At 54.5% G+C, this 27,225-nt stretch overlaps 1 protein-coding gene across 1 annotated transcript in view; it reads left to right on the forward strand.

Moving 5' to 3' along the window:
• FOXK1 (forkhead box K1) overlaps positions 1-27,225 on the forward strand; it is a gene marked incomplete at its 5' end in the record, with an annotated part of 66,094 nt that overhangs the window by 18,417 nt on the left and 20,452 nt on the right. The window lies entirely within an intron of this gene.

A 27,225-nucleotide genomic window follows, 5' to 3' on the forward strand; every position in this document is an offset into this window, starting at 1 on the left:
ACAGAGACATGCCACTTTTCTTTAGCACTTTTGATTTGCAGGGTCTTCAGATAAATTTGTTGAAAGTGAACAAATCACACCTCAGTTCGTGAAGAACTCTGCCCCAGAAATAACTTGGCTACTTTACACCCTGACCAAACTCCATTGTGCTTTCTTTGTGAAAACTCCGACTACAACCTCAGAGTCTCCTGCCTTCGCCCCAGAAGGGACGAGATGCTGTGGCAGGCCTGGCAGCCGGTGGGGAGGGAGAGATCCTTTTCCCTTCTCCCCATTTCCCGTGGTGCCAGGAGTACCCATCTGCGTATCAAGCATGCTGACCCGGTGCAGGCAGGTGCCACACAGACGCAGGGAAGAAAAGAGCCTGGAGATGTAGGCCCTGGGGGCGGCTGAGCTGGGAGAGGGGTGAGGAAAGAGGGTCTGCTCAGTTTTTATTTCAGAGCAAACCGTGCTGATGAATAGGCCACTGGGGATCCATGGACGCAGCTGAGCTGTGATTTACATAACAATTAAACTAGTTCAATAGACCCTCCGAAACCAGGCCTCTCCCCCCATGAGTCTTCGGTGGGATTCATCTGCTCTATGACCCACTTTCCCCAGATGGATCGTTTCTTCTGCATGGCACTAAATACGCTCGGACACCTGGGGTCTGCGCGAGCAGGCGGGAGGCTTCACGGCGTCTGTGGCGCGTTCCCTGCTCCCTTCCTGCTCCCGTCTGCCTCGGAAGGGCTGGCTGGTCCCTCTGTCTTTCCCATTTGTACGGCCCCGAGCGCCACATGGTCCTGACTTCGTGTGTGAACACGTATTTGGCCATCGATCCTCAGATTTTCACACATTCTCCCAGTTCTGAGTAAACGCGGAGGAGGAGACTGTCCGGCGTGGGTCCTGGTCGGAATGAGTTTGGAAGGACGGGGCATTTCCTCTCTGGGGCCAGGCGGGTGTCAGGCCTGCAGGAACGCGCTCTTTGAAGGGCCTGCGTCTTGAGCCAAATAAAGGCCTTTCCACGTTCTGCTTGGTGCTGATCCTGCTCGGCTGTGTTTTGTTCTGGGCTCTGTCCAGGGCGGCAGAGAGGTCTCTCCGACGAGCCTTGTTGCTTTGTAAACATCATCTGGTTGCCAGCGATTCTCCCAGGCTCCCTGAGGAAGCCGGATGTGCTTCCTGACTCTTTGATGCGGCTTCTGCGATACCGGCTGCTAATTTGGGGGAGATTAGCCCGAGGTAAATCTGGCTGGATCTCGGAAAAAGATTATAGTCCCTTAGTAAGGGTGGTATTGGTTAAAATCTAACTTGATCTTAAACCATCCAAAGTAAGTTTCTCGGGTTAGTATGGAATTTTATGTGGCAGAAGAAGGACAAAGGTGTCTAGAGTATAATAAACTGGTGTCATAAAAATGTAGCAATTTGCCCCCGATGGTATAAGCTTCAGCTTCTTTTGTGTGACCAGGGAAAGAATATTCTGTGAATGTTTCTGTGGTGAAGCCACAGCAGGCTGGGTCTGCGGACGATGGGTGCCGGCCGCACAGGGGTGGCCCCCGCTCCTCCTGGCTTCCCCTTCTTGTCGAGTTTGGCAGGTAGGGGTGGCTGGCAGAGGCCACCTCTGGAAGAGGCTCATGGGAAACGTTACTTGTGAAAGCAGCCAGATGAGCACGGGGTGGCTGTGATCTCTCAAGCTTCGTCCCTGCATCCCCGGTGCCTTCTCCATGCTGTTCACGGCCTCAAATGCCATTTCCACTCCTTCTCTCCCAGCCGCACACCTCTCTTCCCCTAGTTTTGTTGACCAGGCTGGGCTGAGGCCCTTCACTGTCGCTCCTCACCCTCCTCGTGGCTAGAATGCAGCACTTCTCACGTGGCTGTGTTTACTTGCCTTCCTGACTAGGTCACAGGCCCTGTCTTCCAGGACAGACTCTCATTTATTTTTCTTCTCAGGGCCTGTGAGGAGCCGGGTGCTTAACAAGCACCTAATAACTGTTGGTGGCTGAGTCACAGGCTGAGGGAGTGCATGGTGGCCTGGGCCACCTCTGGGCGGGCCGCGGTGACTCGCGCTGCTGGCCGGCGACCAGGTGAGCGCAGCCCTCTCTGCCACCGCGGGCTTCACCCCCACACTCGGACCCTGTCTGCCGACGCAGACCTCGCCCCAGGACTCAGGCTGTCCTCTGCGAACACAGACCGTGTCTTCCCAGCCCGTGGGCACGGAGCTTAGCTCTGTGGCAGACACGTGTGGTCGGCTGGCCTTGAAAGTGACGTTTCAGAATTTAACTTTGGTAAAATATGGAGTGACTTTGCCACATGAAGTTTCATTCACACGATGATAAATTCGGATCGCGTCGTTGTTCTGGACCTCTGGGCAGGTCAGCATTGCTTTTGCTCCAGTGGCCGGGCGTTGCGTGTGCGTCTGTCACCGCTCGGTGGCAGCGGGACGGGCTGGCGTGGGCTCCCACAGGGAAGCACGCAGGGCCGTGCCTGGCGCTGTGGATACAACACTTTTGCCGCAGGAGAGAACACCAGGCGGGGGGTTGGGGTGGAGGAAGTGGTCCGTAAGAGTAGGTTGTCTGGTGGCTCATCAGAAGCCTCAATGGTTTTCAGCGTCAAAATTTTTTGCAAAATTCGGTTTCTTCGCGTTTGCCCCTGAGGAGGTAAAAGGTCAGGGCTTACATGGAGGCTGTCGTTGACTGTTTTGATAACTTGATGGCCTGGGACAAGTGACTCACCCCCCCACCCCAGCCTCAGTGTCCCCCTCTGTAAAGCCGGCAGACCCAGCTTCCTTTCTGGGCTGACGGAAACCTCGCAAAGTCCTGGATACGAGAGTGTCCTGCCTTGGGCTCTGCACACACTTGACCCACACACCTGAGCTTCAGAAGCAGTGGCCTCGGTCCGTGTTTTAACTGACAGTTGAATTAGGGACGAGGACTGGGGATTTATGTAGAGACCTGTTTTATACTTTAATTTAAAAGTCATGTGGACACCAGGTCTGTGGCTCCTGCTAAGCAGGACGTCTCTCCCTCACTCCAGAGAGAGGGCTGGCCGCCCGGCAGCGTCCATAAGCCTGTCCCCGTGGTGTGTGCAGGTCGAGACCACTTGTAATAGGAACTGAGCTCAGGTGGAGTCACTGGCCTCGGCCGCGTGGAGTTAGCGCAGCTCCATGTCCTGGCCAGCTCTCGTTTCATGGTCTCCACGGTGTTGGCTCTCGTCACTGTGCTGTCGTTCTGGTGTCTTTCCTGCTCTGTACAGAGGTGTATGTCCATCGGTGTAGCCCCTGGAGCACCTGTTTGGTGCTGTCCCAGCCGTCGGGTGCTCAGGACACCGGGCCACAGGTCACAGACTTGAGACGGTCTCCGAGCTGCTAAGGGCTTTCGAGAGCCGAGGGCACCAAGAACTTGGTGGCTGGCGTAGCTGGGACTGGATCCCTCCTCGCTGACCCTTGGTCAACATTGCTTTTGCTACGAAAGCAGGTGTTTCTTCACGGCGCTGTGCCTGAGACCAAGTTTACTGTGGTTCAGTTCAGCAGCAGCACGCCAGCGTGTGCTCCAGCAGCACAAGGACAGTGAGTTCCTGCCCCAGGAAGTTTTTGCAGAGGGCAGCCTCCGGTAATGCAGGCGTGAAGGCCATGTGCTCGTGCGCGACATCGTGCGGGGCGTCTGTCCGAGGCCAGACTGTGGTACGGGTACCCCCGCTGACGATGGCAGCTCAGCGGCTGGAAGAGGGGAGCAGCAGGCAGCCCCTGCGGCTCTGAGCAGAGCTCCTTCCCTGCGGGGGGTGGGGGGGAGCGCCGCAGGGAACAGGCATCCCCGGCTTCCGGGTGTTGGCCTAGAAATGGTTGACATCCCAGCACTCACATTCCCTCAGAGAGAACCAGTCTGGGGGCGCCCACAGCCACACAGGCCACTGCGAAGGGTTGTTTTGCTGTGGCCGCAGCGGAAGAGGTGGTTTTGGAAAAGCAGGTAGCAGTCACTCGAGCAGGATGTTGAGGACGAGGGACCTAGGGTGAAGGAAGATGTGGTACTCTCAGTGGACCTCAGATGTGTTGGCAAGCGGAAAGGGTGGAAAGGTATGCTGAATTCTGTGGCCGTGGGGAACCGTTAGAGGTTTTCCGAAGAGGCACAATGAGGAACACGTGTCAGCAGAGCCCGCGGGGGGATCAGAGTGAGGTGGCCACAAGCCTGTGGGAGAGCAGTGATGTCGATGATAGTAGCTGCACTTATCGTGGGCCCGTGGCATATGCACTGGCCTGAGCGCATCACCCAGGCCGACCGACCATTCTCCCCACGATCCCATGTGGCAGGCGAGGTGCCACCATGCTTCACAAGGGAGGGACCTGGTGTAGAGAACGGAGTCCCTTCCTGGGCTCACACAGCCAGCTCCCACGCATGGCCACCAGGAAGTGAACATTCAGACGTGCAGTCGATGAAGGAGCGCCGTAACCTCGGGGAGGAGCAGGTGGGAGCCGCGAGCTGGCCTTAAGTGCAGCCGGGCTGGGCTTGAGGTGACCTGAGCCTCGGAGTCGGGCAGGGCCTCCGCGGCAGGCGGCCAGCGGCCAACCCCGATGCCGGGAAACAAGATGTGCGTTTGGAGGGAGGCAGGAGGGCGAGGCTGGAGCTGGGCCGTGCATGGAGGATGGCGGGCCATTAGGGTGCCTTGGGAGTCCTTTCCTATGAGGACACCCAAAACTAGGCATCCGTGTGCTTGATATCTAGGGCGAATCATACACGCCTGTTACTAGTTCCTGGGTCCGTTCGCCATTCCATGCTGTCGGTGGGGGAGTGCAGATGAGGTCCACATACGACGTCTGCCGGATGGATGTGCTTGCGGCGCTCGCCGGAGACCCTCTCCTCTGCCGCCCGTCCCTAGACGTGCGCTCTCCAAATGGAGGTGTGATGAGCGCCGTGACCGGTGTCCACTCTGCGGATGGTACGGCTTGAGTGATCCCGACAGAGGGCGGCCCGCTCCTCTGAAGACTCGCGTGCACTCCTTCCGAGTCGTTACCGGCACCTTCCACCTTACGGGACGGTCACTGCGGACAGTGGAGGCCCTGTGCTCGCTTCTGCTTGTCCATCGACCAGCGAGGAGGAGGGGCGCTCCTGACAGGCAGGCGAGCCCCCTTGCTGTGCCTCCCGTACTTCCTGGGAAGGAGCGCTAAGAGTTGACGAAGTCAAACCGCTGCCCTTGGTGAAGTCCGAATTTACTCTCTCACCTTGAAAGTGGTCACATCTGTCTTCAGTTTCAATGTCCCAGCCCTCTGGCTTCTCCCTGTACGTCCCGGGCTTTCCCTCCTCGTCCTTGCTGGTCTGCTCCTGTGGCTGGTGACATTTAGCTCTGACTTCGGAGTTTGGAGTGCATTCGGAGCCATGCGACTAGACGCCACCCAGACAGCCCGTGGGAGATTATTGACACAAAGCAGGTTGATGTGGATGGAGTGCTTGGGGACGGGAGGGAGGAGTCATCGCTCTCTGTTCTGTGTATTTCCAGTTGACAAGACATGACATTTATTTTTAAATTGTGCTCAGAGCTCTGTGACTTCTGAAGAACTCCAAGCAAGATTTCATTTTAAAATTATGGTAAGAAAGGGGACAATGGTCAGGACTTCTGAGGGCCCCTCTCAGTTCCTGTCAGTTGATGAACTTCACATCTAGAGTCATAATCAGATTGCCTGGTTCAGGTAATTTATCCAAGTGGGTTTGTGACTTAAAAAGAAAAATTCTCTTCCTGTTCTATTAATTTGCCAGTTACTTACATTTCTAAATACTCAACAAAGTTATTAATTGTTCTTTAGCCCATTTTATAAGCTTAAAGTCGTGAAAAGTGCTTCTTTTACATAATTATTTCGACCCCGGGCTTGGAGGAGGTCAGGGCTCCTGCCTTCACCGGGCTTGTGTAACAGAAAAGTAACGTGGGAGAGAACCAGGAGACCATGCGGCCCACGGGGTCACTCGCTCCAGGAGAGCCCGTGGGGGGTCAGCTTCCCAGCAGAAGATTCCGATAGCCACCGTCTATTTGCTTTTTTCACTCATTTTGAGATGTTTCTAAAGTCACCCAGTTCTGACCACCAAGAAGCACTTGCTTTGTGGCTCGCGGATCCTGTCACCTCCACACGAACGGGACGAGGACAGAGTTGAGACCATCTCCTCGTGTTAACCTCATGAAGTTTGAGGGGGAAACCTCCCTTTACCTTCTTTGTCTGCTAGACACGGCCCAGGCTCAAGATAATATCTAGGTCTTACGTTTGTGTCTAAAAATAGGGCACTATTTTGCTTGTTTCACTTTTACAAAGCACGTTTTACAAATTTTGATTTTAATGTTTTCTGAAGAGTTGATGTGTTTCCGCAGTTCAAAACTCAAAGGGTATGCAATCCACAGTCTCTTCTCTTTCTTCCCGGCTTCCCTCCCTGGTGATCCGTTTCTGGTTTCTTGCATAGGAAGACCGTAGGATAAGTGTCCTTTCCACCCTGACTTCCGTTTTCCAAAGAGAGCCGTGATCAGATGTTTTCGTGCGCACTCTCGGAGAGCTGGTGTGCACGGGGTCACGCTGCCTCGCGTCTTCCCTCCCCGGCTGCAGACCCGAACCCACAATAACAAAAAGCAGGCTTTACCTGGGGGTAAGAAGGTAGCTTTTCTGGGCAGCTGAGTTTCTTGACTTCGTCTAATACAGAAAATATTTAAAAGGACTGTAGATGGATTTGTGCCGTAGCGTGTGGGTGTGTCACTTCAGGGAGCGAGCGTAAGTAATAGCTTCCATGTGCTGGCAGGCTGACGTGTGACGTGGGGCCCAGGCCCGGGCCCTGGCGAGGTGGTCTGCGCACCCCACTCTGCCCGACCGTCCTCTTCCAGGGAGCGGCTGGGACTCGGGCCCTCTGGCTGGTGGCAGGGTCAGGGATGCCTAACCTCTGAGAAGCTCTCTGTTTATCAGCACTCAGCTTTTGACTTGAGCAGAGCCAAGTCTGGAATGAATGAATAGGATGTTTTGAAATACTCGGGTGTTGTGAAATATGAAACTTTGCAAGTTCTTTGTTTCTCTCTGTAGCTGATAGGAGCCGGGTCTGGCAGGTCTGGCCGAGCGGATTTGCTGGGCGTATTAGTAAGTCCTGCGTCCTTGGACAGCTCACAGCCAGGCACTCCACCAAAAAGAGTGCTCATGCCCACAGCTGGTTCTTTGAAGATAAAGAAATGGAAGAGGGGGAAGCAAAATAGTCCTTCCAGTGGCTGTTCACAGGCTAGGAGTTGCCAGACTTCAACCCAGACCCTGCCACTGGGAATCTGTCATTAAAGGACCGGTGAAATAGGGTGCCTCTCTTGAGTGTCTGTGAGAAGCTGTATTCCGTGTCTGAGTGGATTTCTGACATTTCCCAGTGGAACCCGGGGCCGTGGCTGTCCACGTTGTAAGAATACAGTCTGCCTGGAGGGAAGGAGGGTGGGAGCTCCCCCAGGAGCGCGCACATATCCCTGGAGCAAGGGTGCCTGTCAGGCGGGCTCAGGTCGGGCGCACGCGGGGGGAAGGCATACAGTGCAGAGGACCCAGTCCTCCAGCAGCCCGTGAGCCGAGCACCAGCACCCCGCTGTACGGATTCAGAGCTGGCTTACGAAGGTGGGACGTGTTTCAATTTTATGAATTATTTTAAGCTGATTGCTTGATTTTTCTTTTTTCTTTTTTTTTATTAAACAAAGTTACAACTGGTTGTCAGTTTGTGTCTGGTTTTTGAGATGACGCGGCTCCCTGGGCGAAAGGGAGGTGTGTGCTGTGTGGGGCACACCCGCTGTGACCGGGCCACGCTGCGCCTGCCCCCGACCGCCCCCCCCCCCACCGCCGGTAACCCTATGTCCCTCCGGGAGTCTGTTTCTTCATCTCTAGCAAGGAGAGTGTGAGCCGTATCTCTCCTATTAATTCTGAGATGTCAGCGTGTCACTCTGGCCTTGGCCCGAGCACACTAATCCTTGTTCCCTTTTGGAGTCACTGGTGTTTTCCCAGAACGTGAAGGGCCCAGTCCTTGAGTGGGTAACGTGTTTGAGTTCCACTCTCCGGCTGTGTGGAGGGCTGTCAGGTTATTTTTTCTCTTGTAAAAGCAGGAGAACATTAAGCATCCGCTCCTTCTCCCCTCCTCTTGCTGATAAACATGTACGGACGCTGTTTTGTGTGGCTGCAGTGGCCATAGCTTCTTTAGTCCCCCTACGTGGTACTTCAGTTTTGAAATAAAGGAGTGTGGATGCCCCCCGTGTGCATCACAGTCCAGGGCGGGTGGTTGTTGCTGCCGGTTGTGGGTTGCTGCCGGTTGTAGGGGGGGCTGCAATCAGTGTGGCTTTACCCAGGGGTCCCAGCTCCCCCAGCACACTCTTCATGTTGAAATCATTAGAGATTCACAGGAAGCTGTGACTACATTCAGACAGGTCTCCCACGAGCGTCAGGCGGTTGCCGCTGCCCGTTGGACCTTCTGTAGTCATAGGACAGTGTCAGAGCCAGGAAGCTGACGTGCTGCGGTGCGTGCGTGTTCATGTCATGTGGTCTGTGGACCCACCACCTCCACCGAGACACAGCCCTCCCTGGTGCTGCCCCCGGAGCCACACGTAGCCCACGCCCCAGCTCCTGGCAGCCTGGTGTCTGTTCTCGGGCCCTGTAGTCGGGGATCTGGGATTTGCTGTTCATCACACACAGCACCACACCTTCCGAGCCGGCATCGCCTGCCCCCGTAGCCCCTGGCCTCTGCGGCCGAGGTGACTGGGCCCTGCCAAGCGGCCTCCTCCCTCTGTTCAACCCCCGCCCATGGAGGGACGTCTGCCTGGCCCAGTTGGGGGGCTCTTACCGCAAAGCTGCCGTGAACACTCACGTCCAGGTTTCGAGCGGATGGGAGCTTCAGTTCTCAGCGAAAATGCCCAGGGGTGTCATTGAGAAGTTGTACCGCCGGCGTGTGTTTGGGTGAAGACACTGCCAGCCTACGACCCACAGCGTTGCGCCCTGTCCGCTCGCGCCTCCACCGCGGGGGACCCCACTTCTCCCTGCCCCGCCAGCATCTGGGGGGTCACCGGTTCTGACCGTAGCCGTTCAGCCAGGGACACGGCGATCACCTCCTGCGGCTCATCCGCCGGCTGCGGAACCCCTTCACCAACGTGTGTCCTTGCGCTTCCTGCCTACGTTCTAACCGCACGGTTTGGTTTCTGCCACTGAGTTTTGAGAGGTGGTGAGGCCGTCTCAGTGTGAGCCCCTGCCCGGCGTGTGGCAGTGGGTCCCTCGGCCAGCCTGCAAGCCCCTCGTCCTCTGACCAACACGCACCAAGGATTTTAATGTCGGTGGAGTCAGCTCGTTGGTATTTTTTCCCTTGTATGGACCATGCTTTTGGTGTTGTGTCTAAGAACGCTGCGCAAAGCTTCAGCTCCCAAAATGTTTTTGAAATTTGACTCTTCCCTCCCATAGAGAATGTGTTGTTTTCCTCCTGGCTGCTTTCAAGACATAAAGAAAGTGTCTTCAGTGTTCAGAGAAGGTCAGTGTAGGCTTCTTTGCATTTATCCGGCTTAGGATTCATTTGCGTTCTTGGATCTGTAGGTTTACCTCTCCTGCCAAATTTGGGGAAATTTCAGCTGTTCTTCAAATGTTCCCCATCCTCCCACATGCTGGTCTCGTTCTGGGGCTCGGGTGACGTGGATGTTCAATCTTTGTTTGAAAGCCCCACGCGTCCTGAGGGTCTCTGTCTGTCCTCTGCTTCCGTGTGTCTGTAATTGCTCGTTGTGGTTTCCCCGGTGGCCGCCTCACAGCCCTTGTCGCGTCCTCCTGACATCACCGTTGTCCTGCATTGATGTCTGTTGGCACCTGTTCTCATTTCGTGTGAGATCTTCTCATTCTCGGTAGGACACGTCGGGTTTTTTTGTTTTGTTTTGTTTTTTTAAAGATTTTATTTATTTGACTGAGAGATAGCTAGCAAGAGAGGGAACACAAGCAGGGGGAGTGGGAGAGGAAGAAGCAGGCTCCCAGCAGAGGAGCCTGATGTGGGGCTCGATCCCAGAACGCTGGGATCACGCCCTGAGCCGAAGGCAGACGCTTAACAACTGTGCCACCCAGGCGCCCCAGGACACATCGTTTTTTATTGAAACCTGGACATTTGGGGTATAATGTTTGAGACGTTGGGTCTTATTTAAATCCTGTGTTTCGTCAGTTCTCCTCTAATTGCACTCTGGTGGGTGAAGTGGACACCCCTCGTTCTTGCTTCCCACGTGGCCTGCGTGGGCCCCGAGGGTGTGTCCAGTGCACATGCATCATTCCCATCCCATGCCCTCTGCACGGCCCATTGTCCCCGAGTCCTCGGGGCCAACCTCCCTCAGTGGGGATGGCGTGAATCCCCATCCGTGGTGGGGATGGCCTGGGTCCCTGGCCCTCAGTGCACGTGGCATGTTTTGCAGGAGCTCGTCTCCACCGTGGGTCTGTAGCTGCCTCTCGGGCCTCAGCAGCGCAAAACCTGTGTGTCTCCAGCCTCCCTCTCTGTGTGCGGGGCCATGTCTTCCTTGCCACCTGGCTCAGTGTCCTTCTTTCCCTGACAGTCAAATGCTTCCTTGGAATCAGACAGACGTCGTGTAGACTTACCAACTGTATAACGCAGCTTCATGTTCAGGTAGGTCTTTTTGTCCTTCAGTGGAGTCCTGTAATGTCTCTCTTTGGCATGTCTCTGTGACTCGTCCGTTCATTCATGGGGTCGTTCTCACTGTTGCTGCTGGAGCCTTCCATGTAATTAGGACTCTGCCGTGAGCCTGCAGGCGCTGGTCTTCACTGCCGTGGAGCGCGCTTCTGCCCGGGTCCAGCTGTGGTTGACCGTGAAGCGGCTCAGACTCCCGCGGGGTCCTGGGCTTTGTGGGGCCTTGCACTCTGTGCTACACTTGAAGTGCGTGGAAACCCCCCCAAAATTCCCCAGCCGGCCCCTGTGGCCTTGTGGCCTGTGTTGGTGATGTGACACCCCCCTCCCCTGTGGCCGTGGTGAGAAGGTGGCATTCCCTGTGACAACCAGGCCTGTCTCCTGTAGGCAGGCGGTATTCTAGAAAATGGCCTGAATCCTAATCTTGAGACGACGGCAGCCATCAAGAAGAATTTTCAACTTTGAGCCCTCCAGCCATGAGAATCCTGGGCTGACAGCTCAGAAGCGGTTTCCATCTGTCCCATTTCAGCGAGCGTTGCTGTGCCTCTCCTGTGTGTCAGGCCCCAGATACCGCAGTGAGCAGGAAGGCCTGGCCCTGTGCCCTGGGCACCCACCCCTGTGATCACAGAGTGCAGCGCGCTATGAGGACAAGAAGGAAGTGCCAGCAGAGGGAGGGTGTGGGGCTGCCGTGTGCTGGGGACAGGGGTGTCCTCGCGGAGCATGGCCACCCATGCCGGGGGGCTGCGTCAGGGCAGAGGTGGGTGTGAGCATTCCCGGCAGGGCGGCTGGCAGAGGGAGGGTGCATCGAGGCGGCTGGCGGGGCTGGTCCTGAGGGGCTTGAGGTTTGCATTTTCTTCCAAGAGCTGAGGATGGCTTCTGAAGAAGGACGTGATTCGATGTGAGGCTTCACGGAGACCGTTCTGCTGGCGTGCAGAGTGCGGAGGACAGGATGGAGTGGGCGCGGGAGCCCGGGCCGTCCAGCCTCCCACGGGGCAGAGTCGGCGGGGTGCGGGAGGAGCCGAGTTTAGTGATGGGAAATCTTGACTCCAGCCCGGCATCTGACGAATGTATGGGTTTTGGTGGAGCTTAGTACTATTTTAATTTTTAACTGAAAATCAGCCCAGAAATACTTAAACTTTCCCTGAATTAAGCCTGAAGAAAAGAAAGCTTGCTCACTGCAAACTTAGAACTGTCGTGAGCTGTCGTGGGGTGGCTTTCTTCCCCAAGTGGCATGTTGGCAGCAAACCTAGAGCAAGGTCATTGGGGTTTCCTCTTGCTTGGATCGCTGACTGCTGCCCGAGGTAATAAACATGACCGTGTTTAAGAGGCACGACAATGGTAGCTCATCTTGGACTGCGCGGAGGACGTTGGTTAGGTAATCCCCTAGATTTTCCGTGAAGGAGCGCAGGAAGCTTGTAGAACAAATAAAACATGGGGGACACGGGAGACGTCCATACTGTTTAATCTCAAAATTGGACTTGAATTTCAGTGCAGCCCATGTCCTGCAGGGGCTGGGGTGCAGCCCCCCGCCCCAGGGGAGAAGAGCGAGCTGTGAGCAGAGTGGCCACCCTGCGACCCAGGAGAGGTCCCCCCCGCCCGCGGGAACCTTGCTGGAAGAGGGGCCTATGGCAAGCTGGAGGTTGTGTCCTGCCCTGACCTACTAGTCAAGTTCCCTTGACTTGGGGTGTGTGCCCTTCCGCAGCCACCTTCCTAAGTGTCCCTGCTCTGGTGACTGTCCACGCTCTCCTGTTCTAGAAACTGTGGTGGTGCCTGGATTCTCATTTTAGCCTCTGAGACATGTTGGCAGTATTTCCTTAGCTGAAGGTGTGTTCTGTGGATAGGCTTTCCATGACATCTTGGCCAGAAATGTCTGGAGCTCCCATTGGTGACAGTGCCGGGTGTGTGGGGTGCTGCTGAGGGCGTGGCAGACATCGTGTCCTCAGGGGCCCAGAGATGGCCTAGGGCTCGCTTGTTACACGTCAGTATGCTCTCGTGCATGTTGTGGGAGGTCTCCAGTGGCCTTTCTCTCAGAAACATGATCTACAAGAATGTTACGGAAACAGGATGGGCAGGCAGTGAAGCTGGAAGGGCAAGACCAGGCCCCCCCACCCCAGCCCTCCGCCGTGTCCCCGCTCCTTCTCCTTTCTCCCTTGGGTTTGGGTCCAGCTCCCAAAAATCCGGTCTTGCCCCAGCCACGTATGCAGAGCTGTCTGTTGGAGGTGTGTGGCCAGAAGCATGCAGTCCCCATAGAGAACCCCTAGAAGAGGTGGCAGGCGCGGGCGCCCTCCAACGCTGCCATCCCAGCAGGAGGCCTGCCCTTTCCAGCCTCATGGTCCTGACTCACATGTGCTCTCTCTAAGCCCGGTTCCTTCATCTGCTGAAGTGCACAATGGGTCCGGCTTAGACGATGCTGTGGAAGTCAGCGACCTGGTGCTCGGAAGTACGCCCCATTCCCACAGGACATCGGTGCTGCTCCCCCGTCGCAAAGGCAGTAGATGTAGGCAAAGAGCCTGTTGGTCAGCATCCCCTAAAAACATGGGCTTAATTTGTCTTCTTCTTTTTTTTTTTTTTTAAGATTTTATTTGTTTATTTGACAGAGATAGAGACAGCCAGCGAGAGAGGGAACACAAGCAGGGGGAGTGGGAGAGGAAGAAGCAGGCTCATAGCAGAGGAGCCTGATGTGGGGCTCGATCCCATAACGCCGGGATCACGCCCTGAGCCGAAGGCAGACGCTTAACCGCTGTGCCATCCAGGTGCCCCTTAATTTGTCTTCTTGAAGCTGTTTTGCTTTGTTTGTTTTGAATGTGCTAAGCCGACTTCTTTCAAGGACCGTCTTTGAATGATGTTGCTGGTGAGAAGCCTACTGAACGCAAAGATAAAGCCCGAGCCGCGCTGTGCCCGGCAGGCCTGCCCCTCCCCGGCTGGCGTGCGTGCTTGTGCCCTGCTCCCTGCAGACACGTCCCTGTTGCTATGGCAGGATCTCCCAGGCTACAGCATGAAGAGTGGGTTCTTGCAGGAATCGGGAAGCATTTTCTTCCTCCTGTCTTCTCTTTCAGGCACATACTGTTCAAAATAATCACCGTTAATTTTTAAGAAACTTAAGTGACCTGGCGTTTTCTGCTTCTTAGGTTTTCTGGAGCCATTGGCATTGTGGGTCCCTAATTTGTGTGTGTGTGTAAGTGATAATGGCATTGCAAAAGAAGCTCCCGGCCCGCTCACCAGTGAACCGTTTTCCAAACTCAGCCCGCCCTTCTGGGATCCACTGTACACACAGCAGTTCAGTTTTTTCTTCAGCAGGGAGCCCTGGTTTATTTTCCTTTCTAAAACCAAGCAGTTTTGTTTGATCCAAGATGTGTAAAGGATAAGAGGTTTGCACCTTGTCATGTGTGTGTGTCTGTGTATGTCTGTGTTCAGCATAGTTCTGCTGCCTCTATCACAGACTGCAGTTGAGGCCTGGCTTGGCTCAGCAAATATCAAAGCTGCTTCTGTTTTTCTGTCCCACCATTCTTAGCAAGAAGCTTTTATTTTCACGGTAACCTCCTTGTCCAGCATGGCTGCTGGTGCACTGGCCATCACAGTTTAATCCTAGGTGAGAAGTGAAGGAAGAGATGATGGGCAGTTAACACTCACTTGGTAGCTATCTGTCCACCTCTTCGGAGACTTTCTGCGTGGCCTGCGCATAAGGTTCCACTTGCTTTTCATTGGTCGGCTCCCACTGCAGAGACAGCTGGGAAATAGTCTTTTAGCTGGGGCATGGGCATGGAGGAAAAAGTGGGGGGAAGAATAAGGGAAGTGGGTTTAGGTGGGCATCCCACCTGCACTTGCTCCAGCAGAAGCTTGCCCGGGCCCGCCATCATGTGCACCCCACCACCCAGCCCACCCCTTCACGTCGCAGCCCCCGTGGAACCCCCTTCATGAGCCTTGCTGTGTGGGCTGCTTCTGTGACTCGGCTCCATGCCATTGAAGGCTGCTGCTTGAGGGTAACAGCCCTCATCTCCTCCTTGCACAAGAGCCCCCAGAGGACGCCGCCCCGGTTTCCCCCCTGCTGCCACAGAGGACAGAAGAGCACTCGTAAGAGCCCTGTCCACCATGTAGAGGGGGCCGCTCTGTACGGTTTCTGCACGGTGCCCCTTCCGATGGCTCGCATGTTTGGACCTGAAGTGAAACCCCACTCGGGGTAACTTCAGGAGGGCAGGAGAGTGCTTTCCCTTTCGCTCTGGAGCCATGCGGCTGGACGCCAGCACCCCCGGCCCGGCCTGCCTACTCCGGGTGTGGGAGTGCGAGGTGCGCCGGGACCGGGCCTGCCCGGGCCTAGACGGGCCTGGACAGATCGTGCCGCGTTCTCCGTCTCCATCAACTGTGGTAGCTTCCCAGGCCCTTTCACGGACTCACAGTTCTCCCGGGAAGTGGCTGGACGCCAGTGAGATTCCCAGAGAGCAGGGGCAGAGCTGCACACGCCCGCCGGGGGCCCCTCCCGCCCCAGCTTGGCCACACTGGCTCCCCAGGTTTCGCTCTATGCCTGGTCGCATTTTCCAAATTAGGAAAGTAAGCTGAGCTCGGCCTTGATAAAGCAAGGATGTGATTTGTCAGAGCATTCAGACGCGCCCCTGTTGTATTTTGACAAATGGAACCTTAAAAAAAAAAACCCAGCAAGGACTATTTACTCTTTGTGGAGGTGAACTCGAGGTTTATACCTGAGGGTTCTCTCTCGAGCTTTGCTCCTGTCTCTGGGGGTGTCAGAAGGGAAGGTCTTGAAGCATAAGTTGATTTGGATAGTAATGCCCGTGTGAGGTGGGGGGCAGGAGGCCTTGCGGGTTTGCCTGGAACCTTCCTGTTCTTGGCAAGCTCACGCTTCCCTGTAGAAGGACAAGCCTGGCCACAGAGCTTCCATTGGGGCGGCCATGGCTGGGACACCATTCCGGCAGCCCCTCCCAGGCTCTGCCTCCAGCTTCTGAAAGCACTTCCTCTGCCAAGTTGAACAAAATTGAACTTGGGCCTTTTCGACAAAATTTTCCAGAATTCAGAAGATAAACATGCAGAGCTGATGTCTGCTTTGTTTTCTGTTTCTCCGCCCCTTGGACAGTTCAACAGCTGCTTTGTCCCCAAGTCTGTCCCTTCTGCCCCTGTTTTCAGTGGGGAGAACGATAACACGGCAGCCTTCTCTGTACTATCCACAGAGTACACGTATTTAAATGAAACTAGTGTCCAGAAAAGTGGGGTGTTTGGGTCAGCATTTAGAGCCTGCGGCACGCGGTTCCCTGGCACACTTGCTAACACAAGGTTCTAGTTTGTAACTACTACTGCATTATTTTTGAATTCTTGTTAAGGGTTAGGCAAAAGACCTTCCTGTTTGCAAATTATTAATAGAACGTCTCTCCTTCAGCACCAGGTCCCTGCGGCTGGCAGTGTCCTACCTGACCCGTCCAAAATTCCTAATGTCACCTGGATGTCCCCGTGGGGTGGGGGCCCGTGACCTGAGGAAGGGCAAAAACTTCAAAGGGTAACTGTGTTACTTACTTGGTGGTGACTTCTCTTTCCGTCGCACCGGGCCCTCATGCCTGAGTGCCCCGTGCTCTAGGAGAGGAAAGCTGTACGTTCAGACGGGGCAGTCTGGGCCCTTCTCCAGATCAGGTGGGTGTTAAAACAGGCAGGTACCGATCGCTGCGCAGACTGCTGCCCCCCATTTCAGTGACACCCTGACCCTTGGCATCCTGGCCCAGGGACCGCCGGGGCTCTGCGGGTAGAGTGTCTCCAGCCTGCCAGGCGGTACTCGGGTCCACTGCCAACACTGCCATGTCTGCCTGAGCATCTCTTTAAAAAGCGTGGATGTGAATGGGGCGGTCAAGTCCGTGGCCCCCAGCCCTCCACGAGCAATGGAGCAATGGCCCTCCTGCACCCACTGACCGTCTACTAAACACAGGGAAGGTGTATTGTCCATATTCCTGCAAGGTGAATCTTGGACCAGAAAATTCTAGTCCTTTCTGTCTGGTTTGGCGATTCTGCAGCAGCCAAGTGTCAGCTGTCCCCCCTCCGTCATGCCGTGGCTTGTGTGGCACTTCAGTCAGATTTTATCTCCTCCTACCTCCTACCCATACGCTGGTTTTTACACCCTCACCTCTTAATAGACTTTCAGTTCCAGAAATAGGTCGTGGTGACCTTGTCATGGGCTCTGACACTACACGTGCTCCACGTGCCAGGAGAGCACAGCGGCTGCAGGGGTGACACCTACCCTCAGGAGCTGGCAGGGTGGTAAGCAGCCCCGAGCTGGGTGCAGGGACGACCGAGGGGACAGGATCTTGAATCATGTGGGTCCCTTTCCCATACTGTCAGGCCCCCGGGAGCCAGTGTGACGTTGAGATGCTGTGGCTGCACTGTAATATCTGTGGGTCATCCCGCCTGGACTTTTCTGGACCAACTTCTTTATTTATTTTTTTATTTTTATTTTTTTATAATAATTTTTTATTATGTTAGTCACCATACGGTATATCCTTAGTTTTCGATGTAGTGTTCCATGATTCATTATTTGCGGATAACACCCAGTGCTCCATGCAATACATGCCCTCCTTATTACCCATCATCGGCCTATCCCAGTCCCCCACCCGCCTCCGCTCTGAAGCCCTCAGTTTGTTTCCCAGAGTCCATAGTCTCTCATGTTTCATTCCCTCTACTGTTTACCCCCCCTTCATTCTTCCCTTCCTTCTCCTACCAATCTTCCTGCTATTTCTTATATTCCATAGATGAGAGAAACCATATGATAATTCTCTTTCTCTTCTTGACTTATTTCGCTTAGCTTAATCTCCTCCAGTCCTGTCCATGTTGCTGCAAATGTTGAGAAATCGTTCTTTCTGATAGCTGAGTAATATTCCATTGTGTATATGGACCACATCTTCTTAATCCAGTCATCTGTTGAAGGGCATCTCGGCTCCTTCCACGATTTAGCTATTGTGGACATGCTGCTATGAACATTGGGGTGCATATGGCCGTTCTCTTTACTACGTCTGTATCTTTGGGGTAGATACCCAGTAGTGCAATGGCTGGGTCATAGGGTAGCTCAATTTTTAACTTTTTAAGGGACCTCCACACTGTTTTCCAGGGTGGCTGTACCAGCTTGCATTCCCACCAACGATGTAGGAGGGATCCCCTTTCTCCACATCCTCTCCAGCAATTGCTGTTTCTTGCCTTGTCTATTTTTGCCATTCTAACTGGCGTAAGTTGGTATCTCAGTGTGGTTTTGATTTGAATTTCCCTGATGGCTAATGATTTTGAACATCTTTTCATGTGTCTGTTAGCCATTTGTATGTCTTCATTGGAAAAGTGTCTATTCATATCTTCTGCCCATTTTTTGATTTATTTGTTTCACGTGTATTGAGTTTGAGAAGTTCTTTGTAGATCTTGGATACCAGTCTTTTATCTGTAGTGTCGTTTGCAAATATCTTCTCCCATTCTGTGGGTGGTCTCTTTGTTTTGATGACTGCTTCCTTTGCTGTGCAGAAGGTTTTTATCTTGATGAAGTCCCACAAGTTCATTTTTTTTGTTTCTCTTGCCTTTGGAGATGTGTCATGAAAAAAGTTGCCGTGGCTGATGTCAAAGAGGTTGCAGCCTGTGTTCTCCTCTAGGATTTTGATGGATTCCTGTCTCACATCGAGGTCTTTCATCCATTTGGAATTTATCATTGTGCATGGTGTGAGAGAGTGGTCAAGTTTCATTCTTTTGCATGTAGCTGTCCAATTTTCCCAGCACCATTTACTGAAGAAGACTGTCTTTTTTCCACTGGATATTTCTTCCTGCTTTGTCAAAGATTAGTTGCCCAAAGAGCCGAGGGTCCATTTCTGGGTTTTCTATTCTGTTCCATTGGTCTATGTGTCTGTTTTTGTGCCAGTACCATGCTGTCTTGGTCATCACAGCTTTGTAGTACAGTTCGAAATCCGTCATTGTGATGCCCCCAGCTTTGTTTTTCCTGGACCAGCTTCTTTAAATCTGCGTGGAGGGAGAAGGTGAAAGAGAACTCGAACTGCTGGCGGCACACGGCACCGTTCTGTCCCGCGTCGGTTCCAGAGAGCCACAGCATTGTTTCTGTGACCGCTGTGTGTGGGGTCCCGTCCTGCCATCCTGCCAAAGCCCAGTGGCACAGGACGGCCCCCTCCAGGGCCCGCTCAGTCCGGCACCGACCTTTACGAGGCCAGGATGTTTGCGACGCTAGTTCTGACCTTTGCGGCTCCTCCACTCACCCAGCTGGATGGTCTTTGGGGATTTTCGGGCAAGTCTGGAAGGTACTTGCTTTTCTGCCCCATTGATTTTCCAAACTGTAAAGCCTGGGAGCTTGCCTTTCACAGTGATGTTTTTGGTTTGTTTCAAACCAAGTACGTCCCCACAAAGGGATAAGAGTGTCCCTGGGAAGATGACCTGGGGCCCTCCCCCAGGAACCCCGACCCTGCGTTGCCCGCAGCTCTGCTGGGGTGCTGTGTGTCCCTCCGATAGGCGAGACAGAAATGACCACGTGGAGGGTGGAACTCGGTGGCACACGGGGCGGTGGGTCATTCCCAGAATTGTCTTCCAGGGCTGGCAGGCAGTGGGTTTCCTCCTGAGGCCTGCGGACAGAGCAGGTGTGCCGGCCCTTCACCTCACCATTTCCCAAACATGCCCGAGAACGAGGCTTTCTCGGGGCGGTGGGGGGGGGGCTTGCCCACTGAAAGCACGGATTCTGGGGCACTCCCCCACGGATGAGACAGTGACACCGTAGCAGTTACCACAGATCCTCCGAGCGGTTCTGTAGAAACGACCACAGATTCTTGAGTCAGCACTGCTCTGGGTGAAACTGGAGACGACCCTGCATCCTCTGTAACCCAGTTGGGTCCGAGCCTCCCAGACCAGAATGTTGCTCCCAAGAAAGGGGGGTGAAAGATTTTGAAGGGTCCAGGAGCCCCAGGGCGTGCCGCCTTGGCCGCCTCCTGCAGGGGAAGTGCTGCGAGCCCCCCTTAGCAGGCCGTCCGAGGCGAGGGCGGGTCATCAAGGCTGCCCCCGGCCGGCCTCCAGGGGCCTCCATCTAGTGCAGGGGTCTCCCACGCCGCCTGTACTCGGGGCTCCTCAGATGGGGGCTGAACCTCCATTTTGACCAAGGAGCCCCGGCTTTGACCAGGCCTTTGGCTGCATTTTTTTTTTTTTTAAAGATTTTATTTATTTAGTTGACAGAGATAGAGACAGCCAGCGAGAGAGGGAACACAAGCAGGGGGAATGGGAGAGGAGGAAGCAGGCTCCCAGGGGAGAAGCCTGATGTGGGGCTCGATCCCATAACGCTGGGATCACGCCCTGAGCTGAAGGCAGACGCTTAACCTCTGTGCCACCCAGGTGCCCCTTGGCTGCATTTCTGACTGTGTTTTAGCATTTAGCACAGGGGCTCGAGTATCCTACAGTCTTTCTTCTTTTTTTTTTTTCCCTATAAAAGTTGTTTTGGCCTGTTTGTAAAAATATAGTCTGTTTTTTTTTTTTTTTAAAATCATAGGAGGGGCGCCTGGGTAGCTCAGTTGGTAAGCGTCTGCCTTCGGCTCAGGGCGTGATCCCAGGGTCTTGAGATTGAGCCCCACATCAGGCTCCCTGCTCAGTGGGGAGCCTGCTTCTCCCTCTCCCACTCCCCCTGCTTGTGTTCCCTCTCTCACTGGCTGTCTCTCTCTCTGTCAAATAAATAAAATCTTTAAAGGAAAATCAATCAATCAATCAATCATAGGAAAACATGTAGAAGAGAAAACAGGGGCTCCTGGGTGGCTCAGTCAGTTAAGCGTCTGCCTTCAGCTCAGGTCATGATCTCAGGGTCCTGGGATTGAGCCCCACATCGGGCTCCCTGCTCAGTGGGGAGCCTGCTTCTCCCTCTGCCTCTGTCCCTCCCCCTGTTGGTGCACGCACCCTCTCTCTCTCACTCAAATAAAAATCTTTTAAAAAGAAAACTAAGTTAACTTCTAAACAAGAATTACATAAGTTGCCGCATTTAATTCCCGCACCCGCATTATTGCTGCACTGACCAGGACCCGGAGCTGAGCGTGTGGCCAGAGCCGAGTCTGTAACCGCCTGCTCCCCAGCTGCCGTGGCCGGCCAAGGTCACAGCCGCGGGAGTCGGCCAGCCCAGGAAAGCAAGGCTAAGGGGTTAGTTCAAAGGTGGAGCGAGCTGACGAGTAGTCAGGATCCCAGCCTCGGTTCATGGAGGAGAGACGAAGACCAAGCAGAGAAGGTTGGATTTTGAGTTTTTGTTGGTGTGTCAGGTACCAGACAAGAGCCGGTGTCTGGTCAGGGACAGTGGTCATCCCGCCTTCCCGAAGCCTCAGCCATCCGCTTCCCTTTGCTCTTCCTGGTTCAAGCTTGTATTTTGACTCCTGCCCTGTTGGTCCATCTGCAATCTGCACCCCTCCACCAATGGCCCCCAGCTTCCCCATGAGGGTGGTCCCCACAGCCTGGCGAGCCTCCGTGGCTGCTGCCTCCTCCTGCAGTTTTGGCTGTTCTAGAAAAATGTATTAAATTGTTAGTAAAAATAGATCTTTTAGGCTAAAAAAAAAAAAACAAGATTGTCAGAATTCCTAGATGTGGGGATTGTATATGTAAAAAGTTTTTCAAAAGCTTTTGCTAACCAGCCTTACTTTTCTCCCAAGTTCTTAGGGAAGTCAGCTTCTGGCTCCTCTGGCTTTCTGATTGCAGAGCCAGCAGAGCCAGGTATGTGCAAAACCGCCATGGGCCAGGTCCACCCCCAGGAAAGCGGCCTCCTTGCCTCTGCCGGGAAGGAGGGGCTGGAGCAGGGCGGGAAGGGAGTGGTCCTGCGGGTTGTCTCTGCAGTCACCTTCTGCGGGCCTCTCTGCCTTGCCTTCAGACCTAGAGGCCTGGTCACGTTTCCGCCTTTCTCCCCCCTGGATCTGAACTCCAGGGCAGAACTGGGCTGGGGTTAATTCTCCACGAGGTTTCTGGAAGACCTGTCATAACTTGGAAAATTCTAAAGGACTCATTATCAAGTACTTGCTCCTGCCCCCAATTCTTGAATGTTTCATTTCTCAAAGGACACAATAACAACGCTGAAAGAACATTTTGGTAAAAGGGGGGGTCTTGGAAGGCCGCCCCCACCCAGGGCTCTTCCACACCTCTTCCCTCCCTCTCTGCTCATGAGAACACCCGTGTGCCATTGGCCACTCGCTGTGTGACAGGGCTCACGCTCAGTGTCCGTGCTGCCGTCTGGGCTCCTGCCGCACGGACCTCCCAGGTCCCCTCGCAACGTCAGCACGGCCCATTCTCAAACCAGGCCTGTCCGGTTTCAGATCCCACACCTTTCGCCACGACTCTGAGCCATTTGGTCTCTGCATTTGATTTATCAGCGTCCCTGTCCCCCGCCGGGCAGCGCTTAGTGAGCGCGTGGTGTGCCTGATGCCGTGTGCGCTTCCAGTTGCTTCGCTTCCACTGTTGCGTTTACTGCCCCGAGGAAGCCTGTGAAGCAGGCTCTGTGGTTGCCTGCTGCTCCTTGACGGCGAAAGCAGGCCGGTGCATGAAGAGATTTGCCCACGGATGCACGGTGACGAGAAGCGTCCTTCTAAGTGGCCGCAGAATGTTCACCCCCGAACACACACCATTCGTTTGTCCGGGGCTGCTTCCGCATAGGGCGTTCTTTAAGTGTTTACAGTTGAGTTATAGTTTTGGTTTTTGTAACCAAGGTCAAAGTAACAAGGGTGAAGTTGATTTTTTTTCTGGATGTAACAGCCTTACCGGAAGCTAAGACAGCAACTCCCCGCTCTTTTCTGTTACGTTGTTGTGTTACCCAGTGTCCATTTTACGGCCCACTGTGGCTGCTGCACCTCCTGCCATCACACCTGCACTCTGGCTTTGGGAAGGGGCAGATGTGAAGAAGGCGCTCTGCTCCTCTTAAGGGCGTGACTGTTTGCATCCCATTGACCAGTACAGTCTCATGGTTACACAAGAGGCAGAGAAGTGTTGTCTTTAGTTGGACGGCTGTGTGCCCAGAGAGGATGTGTGTCCAGGCAACTAGCTGTCTCTGTCGTAGTCTGCCTTTTGGCCACCCACATATTTGTGTCCCTTTTTCCAAAATAAAAACACTCCTCCCCATCATCAAAGGAGGCAGCCCCAAGTGCCACTCAGTGACTGCACCCCATAAAATGCAGGATCTCTGGTGATGAGCACGTCCCTCATCAGGGCGTTCCAGGTGGTCCCTCTGGGAAATGCTGAGCTGAGCAGAAGTAGAAGGCAGGGAAAGGCGATGCCGGCTCTCAGGTGGAAAAGAGAAGAGCAGGAAGCACACGAACTGGTCACGACGTTCTCAGAGCCTGTCCCTGCAGCAGCAGTCCCTGTGTCTGCTTCTGGAAGGATCTCTGCCCACCAGCCTCCCGGGCCTCGTCTGGAGTGGGCCCTGGAGATGATGTGCTACCTAGCAGCCTGTCCCACTTACTGCAGGCTGGGGTGGGACAGTCGCAGCTCACGGGCAAAGTTTATGGTTTGTCGGGCTGCAGTTTCAGCAGACTCCCGGATGGCTTGCTCTCTGACGTGTCTGCGTGCAGGATCCACGGCAGGGATCTCTGGCGGCAGGTGTCATTCTTGAAAACTGGTCTTTTATTTACTGTTGTCAGGTGTGGGCCCTCTCTGCCTGTCTCACTAGAGGGGGGCTTCTGTGAGGCCACCCGAAGCTGTAGGCTTGCCAGGCTGGTGCCCCTTCTGTAGCCAGATGGCGGCCACTGGAGGAGGACCTGGCACCTCCTTCTCCCTCAGCCCCCTGCATCAAGCCACGCGGGCCACCGCATCGAGCTGCCGCAAGCCACGCGGGCCACCGCATCGAGCTGCCACAAGCCACGGGGGCATCTCTGCACGTCTGTCCCGGGGGCAGGCTCTGTCCACACCAGGCCTGCTGTCACGTGCCGTGAGGATTCCAGCCTGTAACACTGATGTCATCACTTCCTAACCAGGGAGGCAGCACCTGGAACCGTACCAGCCGACTTGTAGCAAACACTGGATTGTCTGATGGTCAGAAAGCAGGGTGGCGTTGGATCAAAGGCCACGGGTCTGGTCGTCGGGTCCCGTGCCTTCCTCCCTGGAGCTTCCTGAGAAGGGCTCCTCCGTAGAAGAACCCTTGTTCGGATGTGAACCTCTTGGCCGGAGCCACCAGAGTTTGTCTTTTCGGGAGACATTTTCCAGTCTCATCCAGCCTTCCTTCTTGAATTTTCTTTTCCTTGTACCTCTCATTGCCCAGGTTTCTTGTTTTTCCCTGGAGGTGCCTTTTGGGGCCCTCAGTCCGCAGACAGATGCCTTACTTTTGGAGACAAGTGGTTTGCCTTCTCTTCTGCTCCGGATTATCTGTTTCTCTGAGTCTGCCCCCCAAATTGTTCTTTTGGTCCCTGTCTTGCTGTAGGGGATGCTCCCCAAGTGTCTGGCTTTCCCGGCTTTCCGGCCCTGTGTAAGAGCTAGGTGCTGCTGCGTGTAGCGGGGTGGTCGGCTGGCTGGCTTCTTGTCCAGTGGGCTTCATGGGGGCCAAGGGGGGACCACAAATGCCCGGTCTGCAGCCTTCATCCTGGGCTGTTGTCTGCTGGGGGTGTTGGGAAGGTTGGGAGTGTCCTGGTTGGCATGCGGAATGTCAGGCATCCGTTGTCAGTGTGGAATGTCCGTTCCCGGTCGTTGTGTGGATGCCCAGGCTCCTCGTCGCTGCTGGGACGCTATGGGGCAAGAGGCGGGGGTGGGGGGCTAGGGACCATGACAACTCTGGGGGTGAATGCTCTGTTGCCTTAATTTTTTTTTTAATTTTTCTGGAAGTTTTCACATGGAGTTCTTTCTCTTGTCTGTTTCTTGTATCTAAGATGAAGATCATTGTACTTGTGTTTGTCAGTAAGGATGAAATGAGCTCTTTGTGTCTCCAACAGTGTCCTGGCTAGTAGGCCAGGTGGTGGGATTCCTACTTAAGGACCAGATGGAAGTGAAAGTAAGCGACCACCCCAGTCGCCCCTGAATCCCTTAGGCTCCTCTGTGCCCGAGCAGGGCCAGAACCAGCCTTCCGTGCTGTGATCTTTGACCTGCTGTGGAAGAGGGCAGCTTCACGTGGAACCAGGGCATCTGCAGTTTGGCTCGATTTCTAGGAGCCTTTGGCTTCCACGTGGCCCCGGGAACTGTGCAAGCCTGGGGCAGACCCTGAGCATGGGAGCTCTGGGGCGAGAACATTTTGTCAGAGGCGCTTGAATCACATGAAGTCACGGAGCTCACAACTAACCCACTTAAATTGTCCAGTTCAGTGGTTTTTCATCTGTTCACAGTTGTGCATCTCCCACCACAGTCGATTTTACAACTTCTGTCTCACCCCTGAAAGCCAGCTCCCCCGCCCCCCACCGCCCCAGCCCTGCACCACCCCCCAGCTACGCCATCTCTGCAGGAGAGCAGGGGTGTTGCCAAGGGATCTGAAGGGCTGTCCCTCCCAGGTGGGTGCTTGCCTGTCGGATTGTGCTGCAGGCCGGGGCGGGGAGTGCTAGCACGCGCGTGCACACGCGCACGCATGCACGCACGCACACGCTCTCCTGTAGCCGGGTCCCTGGCACTGACGGTAGGCGTGCAGCGTGCAGTGGGGTCAGGTCGAATGTGAAGCATCTCCAAGAGAACAGGTTTAATTGCAAAACATGCTCGTTAAAACTCCAACCAGCGCCCTCCACCGGAATGAACATATTGCAGGGACAGAAGTAATTGGTGAACCCGGGACACCCTGGGGAGATGTCTGTTTAAAATTAAGTAGCTTCCTGGTGTTTCTCCTTCTAGGTAGGAGACAGTTTGCCTCGGGATAATTTCTGGAAGAGTGAGTCAGGAGCTGCTTTTGAAATAGCTGTTGCAGTAAATAATATGAAAATGTTTATTGTTAAACCTTAATTGGAAATGACTCTTACAGTAGGAAATTGCCCTGTTTGAATCAGTTATAGATGGTGTTTGATTTCGCTACTAATTTGCTAACCCAAATCCCTGACCTACAAAATGTGTGTTTTATTTTACTAAAAACTCCACATGCGTGCACGTGTTATCTGGAATCTTTGTTTTTTGAACTGGAAGGTGCCTAGGAGGTCATCTCTTGTGTTCAGAGCCTCCCCTTGGTGGCTAAGAACAGAACCACAGAGGCCAGGGCAGTAGACTCATTAGCGGTTCTCAGCCCCTTCTTCCTGCACACTGTTCCCCTGCGTCTCAGTTCCCACCCCGACACCTCGCCTTCAGCAGCCCTCCCTGGATGCCTCGCTCACCTCCCGAGAATCACCCTGTGGTCTGGGAGCGCTGCAGCCCTGGGCTGGCCGGGCTGCCTGGAGCCTGGCCTCCCCACCCCCAGTCCAAGGATCCTGAGCTGACTCTTGTCTTCACCCTGTTTTCTGACATTCCACTCTGCCCCGTGAGCTCTGTCATAGGCCAGAAGCCACACCCTCTTTCTGGGTGCCCTGATGATTGTAGGGTGCTGTGCTTTCGTGCTCGCATGAGGGCTTTCGTGGTGCGGGATGACACAACTCTGGCCCTGGGCCCTTCGGCAGGTAGTGGAGTGTGGCTTACTGTGTGGATTGGCAGCTGCCGAAGGAAGACAGAAGGTAAAGGACCTAGACACTGCCTTTACATACTCACCGGTCTCGCTTCTGTACGCAACACCGCAGAACAGGGCTGCGTGCATGTGCACGTGTGTGCATGGGTACGGAGCCCTCAGCCCGATTCCTGGTTCCAAACTCCTTCCTTCCTTCTCCGGTTTGGGAACGGCAGCCGTCCTCGGACGTGAGCTGGGACGGATGTTGGCTCTGTGCCCTCCAACTCTGGAGAAACCAGAGGCCTCAGAGAGCATCGTAGGAAAATGTGTGATGTAACTTTCTAGCCAAAATACTAATGAAGGAGATTTCTGTTGGGTTGTGGGAAAACTAAGGAAAGTGGAAGCAACATCAAACGTTTTTTAACTGTGGCTTACAGGAGGAAAATTGCAGCATGTGTTTAAACGGTCGCGGGTAGCCTTAACACAGAACCGTGGGGGTGATGTGGACACGACGTGACAGGCAGCCCACTCCTGCCCTAACATGCGAGTGTTTACATTGCGTCTCCCAGAACAAAACGGTGTCAGAATCCCTTTGTTCTGATTTTAGGTTTGGAAATACAAAGCTGGTGCCTGTGGGTCAGTCAGCAGCCTGGGACTCTGCTCCCCGCCTTTGTGGAGACGGCCAGTCCCCGTGCTTGGGTATCTCTGGAAGAATCAGTCCTGGCCCATCCAGCCGGTTTGAGTGACTGACTTTTCTCTGGGAGGTGCGGGCAGCCTGGCTGTTGGAGCAAACGCCCGCGTGTGCTGTTGAGTCATTTCGTGAGAAGGGGTCTTCCCGGGTGGAGGGCTCCGGTACCCCGTCCAGTCACAGACATTCACTGCCTCTCATGAGCCCAGAACCTATTTTGACCTACTCTTAAATCTGGTGGTTTAAAAACGATTTGACTAAGAAGGGACTTCAAGTGGAGAGGGCGAGTGTGGTGTCCCCAGGAGTTGGGAGGTGTCCCTGCCACGTAAACAGTGCTGCGGCATCATCGCGGGCAGGAGTGGACCAGCAGCCTGCTGGCCGAGGCTCCGTGCGGTCACACGCTTCTCGGGTTGTGAAACTCGACGTGCACTGAACACCTT

Source organism: Ailuropoda melanoleuca, chromosome 10 (genome assembly GCF_002007445.2).
Source record: "Ailuropoda melanoleuca isolate Jingjing chromosome 10, ASM200744v2, whole genome shotgun sequence".
Taxonomy (NCBI): Eukaryota; Metazoa; Chordata; class Mammalia; order Carnivora; family Ursidae; genus Ailuropoda; species Ailuropoda melanoleuca.